This window comes from Megascapheus bottae, chromosome 28, assembly GCF_031878675.1.
Source record: "Megascapheus bottae isolate mThoBot1 chromosome 28, mThoBot2.hap1, whole genome shotgun sequence".
Classification (NCBI taxonomy): domain Eukaryota; kingdom Metazoa; phylum Chordata; class Mammalia; order Rodentia; family Geomyidae; genus Megascapheus; species Megascapheus bottae.
In genome coordinates this window covers 8791414-8797413 of record NC_143536.1, presented here as the reverse complement: position 1 = coordinate 8797413, position 6000 = coordinate 8791414, and positions in this window count along the sequence as shown.

Here is a 6000-nt window from a genome sequence, read left to right as displayed (position 1 = left end):
GCAGGACTCTCCCCACTTTCTTATCCTTTTCATCTTCTCTTTCTTACCTAAGAGCTGCAGTCTTTGCTCTTCCCTATCCCCTCCTTCTTTCTGCCTGGGAAGACTTTGGTTGCATCTAGGCAGCTGAAGTCCTGGAATCCTCATTGTCTAGAAATTTCCCTTGGGAGGCTTCATCCTTCTCAGCCCAGTTCCAGCCCTGCTTTTTGACCTTAGGCTTGAACCATTAATCCTGCTCAGCAGCCCTGCTTGGTCAGGCAGGGAGCTGGTTGAGGGTCCCAACAAGCTGCTCTGTTACAGGGAGACTCAGAGAATTCTGTTTCTGCTCTGTGCATCCCATACTCAAGGGATGTCCTGGAGGTGGGGTGGGGGAAGAATCTGGATATGAACCATTATTCTCTTCCTCCAGCTGTCAAGAAGTTCTCTCTTTTTGGGTACTGACACACACACAAAATTAGATTGACCAATAGAATAGAATAGAAGATCCAGAAATAAACACACACACACGGGTATGGCCCTATGCTTTTGGATAAAGGAGCCATACATACACAGGTGGAAAGCCAAGTTTTGGAAATACTGATGATCACATACAGCAGACTGAAACTGTACGCCTCTTAATCTGTACCAAATATTTCAAAATGACTCAAAGGAGGATCAAAATGTTTGTCATCATGATCAAGATGCACTGTGTTCATAAATGCAGTTTAAAATGAAAGCCCCTCATAAAACTAAGGGATGCTAAAACAAACACACACAAAATGGATCCAAAGACTTTAATTATAAGACCTAAAAGATTATTATGAAACTATTATAACATTATGAAATTGTAGAGGAGAATACTGGAAGGCGTAGGAAATAACTTTCTGAATAGCACTCTGGTGGCTCAGCAAGTAAGAGCAAGAATTCACCAATGATAGTCCATCAAAAGGTTTCAGCAGAGCAAAGGAAATGACCAGAATCCACAGAAAACCAACAGAATGCAGAAAGCAAAATCTTCATCAGCTATTCTATGGATAAAGTATTAATACCCAGGATATAAAAAAAAGCTCAAAAGAAGTAAACAGCAAAAGAATAATGTAATAAATGGTCAAATGAACTCAACAGACATCTCAGAAGTAGTATAAATGGTAATAGATACAACCTTAGCCGTAAAATCACCTGGGTCCCAGATTCTCTCTCACCCCTAGTCAAAATAGTTGTCATTGAGAAAACAACATATATTGGCAAGAATGCTGGAACAAAGGAACCCTCATTCGCTGTTGGCTGTGAATGCAAATCAGTCCAGCCACTATGGAAATCAGCCTAGATTTTGCTCAATAAACTAAAAATAGAACTACCATATGATCCTGTTATATCACCCTTGGGCATATTCAAAGGAATATAAGTCAATATAAGAGCGTTAAAATAAGGCCAGGAATGTGGCCTAACGGTAGAGTGCTTGCCTAGCACGCATGAAACCCTGGGTTCTATTCCTCAGTATCACATACACACAAAAAAAGCCGGAAGTGCTGCCTGTGGCTCAAGTGGTAGAGTGGTAGCATTAAGAAAGCCCAAGGACAGTGCTCAGGCCCTGAGTTCAAGCCCCAAAACTGGCCAAAAAAAACGTTACAGTAACACTATTTACTATAACCACGATATAAAACTTTATACTAGGTTCCCCACAACAGAAAACTAGATAAAGATGATGTAGTACATATCTTCAATGAATACTATTCAGCCGGAAGAATGAAATTAATGTCATTGTCAGGAAAATGGATTGAGCTAGAGATTACAATGTTAATTAAGCAAGATTAGATTAGAAAGATGAATAGCCCATGTTTTTACTTATGTGGAACCTATCACTAAAACCACAAAAAAAGCCAGGTGCTGCTGGTTCACACCTGTAATCTTAGCTACTCAGGAGGTTGAGCTCTGAGGATTGGGGTTCCGAGGCAGATCAGGCCACAAAGTCCCTGAGACTCTTATCTGCAATTAACCACCAAAAAGGTGGAACTGAAGCTGTGGTTCAAGTTTTTGAGCACCATCCTTGAGCAAAAATGCTCAGAGACGGGGTCCAGGTCCCTAAGACTGGCACACACACACACACACACACACACACACACACACACACGAAAACTAGAAGCAGAGGCATGGCCAAGTGCATAAGAGTTCAGGGACAATGCCTAGGTCTTGCGTTCAAGTCCCAGCATTGGTGCCTGTATTGTGTGCGTGTGCGCATGCACACATAAATGTGACATGATTGTAAAAGGAGACTGTTGTCATCCCAACCCAGGGTAAAGGAATGGGGGATAGGGAGTAAACATTGTAGCTAAACATTTTATGGCACAATGAATCCCATAAAAATCTCTCTAAAAAGAGAGGGCAGAAGTGGAGAGGGGTTAAGAACGAATAATATAGAGATGAATTGTTACATGCATCTATGTAACTATTGCAATGAAATTTATACCAATGAACATTGCCTAGGAAAAAATAGTAAATTCTCTTCTTTTGGAGTCCAGAGAGAGCACAGAGGCTTTCACAGATAGGAGGGGTGGGAGGAAAAGTGGGGAGGGTAGGGGAGGAAGGGGCTTACAGTGGCTGCACATTCTCTCCACTGCTTCTCTTTCTTCTTGGTGTATCTCCAAACTCAGCAAAACTGGGGTGTCTGTGAGCACAGTGCGGATGAGAAGGTGACAGGGAGGTGACCTCCACACAGGGAAGTGTGCCCGAAGGACACAGTCTGGGACAGACTCCATTCCTAGGAGCTCTAAAGCCTCACTTGGCAGACGGGGCTGTGGGCTCATGGGACCACTGTGTGCGCGACCTCAGGGGTGGCAGAGATGCTGTGTGGGACACTAGGACATTTTGAACTGCACAGGAGATTCAGCCCTGGGTCCTTTACCACTGGGTGTGATGGACACGGTGGGGGGGGGCCTTGATCACCTTCTCCTGGGGAGGGGGTGTTCTAGGAAGCATGGGGGAGGGAGGGCAGCACCCAAGCTCCCCCTCAGCACAGCCCTGCAAGCAGAGAACACACCACAGAGAATATGCCACCATCCAAGACCAGCTGGGATTTTCCCAGGCTATGCCCTCAGCCACTATGGCTCCCTGCAGGGAGGTGACTTCAGGCTATCTCACCTCAAGCCCCTCAAGCTGCAGTCCTGTATACTTTTCTTGTACATGCAAAAAAATTTTAAAAATAGCACCCCCAAAAAAGGAATGAAATTCAATACGCAGTTAAGTGGAGAGGTGTTAAGGAATCCAGTTACAAATGACTGTGTCCCTTGTATTTTCATGTTGGATTTCAATGCAAAAAACATTGCACTTGGCATGTTTTAAACTGTAATGTCTCCTGTTATGCTGTCCATGCTATATACTACATTAAACTGCAAAGTTTAATTTTTTAATCATCACAGCATAGTGAGATTTTTTTTCTTTTAATTGATAAGCTATAGACAAGATTAGGTGAAAGGCAGAGAGAATGAAGCCTCCTGCAGAAAAGGGCTGCAAGCAGCCATCCATATTTATCTTACAAGTGTCAGGATGGATCTTACAGAAGGCCGAAGTGGAAGGACAGGGCTCAACACTCCACCCTGGGCCAGCAGACTTCCTGCTGCTCACGTGTGTGACGCTGCCCCAATCACAGGACACCCTCTCCTGCCCCACGTCTGCTGCACCTTACTCAGGTTCATCATCAGGAGAGTAGCCCCTTGCAGGCTGTCCAGCTGAGGAGCCCATTGATTCCCCTGTGAAGGACATTTATAGTGACTATGACCTCAAATAACACCCTCAGTAGAGGGCAACGGACAGGTCCCAGTGTCCCTGGACCCGAGCTCTGGGAAGGTCAGGGCCCAAGGTCACCTTCTAGGGGTGAAAGGGCCTTCTCTTTCTAGTCCTACACACACCCTCCCCAGCCAGTCCCTCCCTCTAGCACCCCTGGTGACTCCACATCTGTGTCTGTGTTGCAGACATCTTGTCATCACACCTCTGGACAGCAAGCTGCAGTCCTGGGGCTCAGAGAGGCTGGAGCTTGAACAGTTCTAGGAACTCGAAATAAAGACAGAAGCCACCCTCCCCTGATACGTTTTCTCCCACCTGTAAAACAGTAGCCATCAGTTTTTTCAATTGTTTCCATTAGGCTCCCTTTCCTATGTCCCTAAAATATATTGACAAAGGGAGCCATAGGTCAGTGGACAGGAACTACCTCAAGTGCTTGTCCTTCTAATTATTTTGCAATGCATAGATTAAGGATCTGTTTCAGAAATGTGTTCTATATTTTGTCTGGGAGCTTTTTCCACTTTAAACCAAAGGTTCTAGTGTTTGTTTTTCAAACCTAATAAAAACAAATTTAAGACAAAAACCGAGAAAATGGCTTCTCTACCTTGGAAGGCAGAGGAATGGGGCAAGCATTTTTATACACATCATGCTAATTATGTGTGGCTGAGTGACTTTTCACTCTAGCAACCTAATGAGCTAGACATTATTCTTCCCATTATCACAAGGCAATTAGGATGCTAAAGGCAGTTCTTCATGCAAGACATGTGTAAGATTCTTTGACATGGTTTCCTGTTTGTGCAAGGCACAGAATATAAACTAAGCATCCATTGAAAACTTGGTCTCCAGCAGAGAGCCAGGGAGGTGGTGGGCCCTTTAAGAAGTGGGACCTTAGTAGGAGGCAGTTAGGTTATTGGGTTTGCCATTTTCCGAGTAGGTAAAGGTAGTTTTCTGAGAGCCCCCTGTGATCTTTCCCTTGTGGGGAGCCTTCTCTGAGATAATACCCCCAGGCTACCCAGACGGTGGTGCAGCCAAATCCAAGTAGATGCTATGGCCACCACACTGAGGCTCAAGAGTGAGCGCTGGCTAAATCCACCCCGGTGTGTGGAGTGTCAAGATTCAGGTAGTCTGTTACAGTCGCCCAAAACAGTCCATGGAGCCGGTGTTTGGTGACAGACAGCAGATCCTGGATGGTCCTCAAAGAGTCATGAGACCCTTCCCCCTGGCCCTGCAGGGTCCAGGGACTGAGTGAGGCCCAGGGAGGAGGCCAGCAGGGAGGGGCAGCACGTTCTGCCTATCGCATCGCAGGGCTTCCTCTACCTGCCCAGGCGGCCACTCAGAGCAGATGTCCACAGAAGTGTGCTCATATACCAGTGTCCTAAACCATACGACAGCAGGGGTCCCCTCTGCCCCCGCTTTTCAGCCTCCCTTGCTCTCTGACCCAAGACTTCACAACTGAACCCTGCTCAACTTCCTTGCTTGGCCAGGCAGGGAAAGCTGGTCTGGGGATCCCTACTGCTGGGCCCTACCCTACTGCAGGGGCCCCCCCCACACTCAACGGCTCTTGGGAACTGGGGTGGGGGGTTCTCTAGACGTACATGATTACTCTCTGCTTATGCACAGTTGCATAAGCACTTGTGAGCACAGTCCCAAGAAACTTCTATTTCTTAAAACTCGTCCTCAACCCAGGAGCAGGGATCGATGAAGTAAGAAGAGATGAAGAAGAACAAGAGGAGGAAATGGGCTGGGGTGGGGCAGGAGGCTGTGTGCTCCCCACCCCTGCCCTAACTTTCTTGTTCGGCCTCCTCCGAAACCAGCCCACAGGCAGGAAGGAGCGCTGGCAGCCACGACCCCCCCCCCCGCAGAGGGCACGGGGGTCGTGGGGGGCACAGCATGAAGGACGCTGCACAAATCCTCCCACTGCCGTCTAGTTGAAAAGCCAGGCCGGTGGAGTGGGAAGGGTGGAAGGAGAATCCCTCAGGGACAGAAACATGGCCCTCCAGGCGTGGCCACACTTAACCCGTGCACTCGGGTGGGATGCTCCTAGAAAGTGGGGGGCAGGGGGGACGGGGCACAGATCCATACCCCCATCATCAGCCTCCTGCTGCAGGGGTCTCTGAAATCCCCCCTCCCCGGCCCCCTTTCATTTCCCCACTCCCCCCCGGGGGACACTGTGGCATTCTGTCCACTGACAGCAGAGGGCACAAGCAGGCCTCGGACACCCCCAAGCCAGAGCTCAAGTGAGGGTCA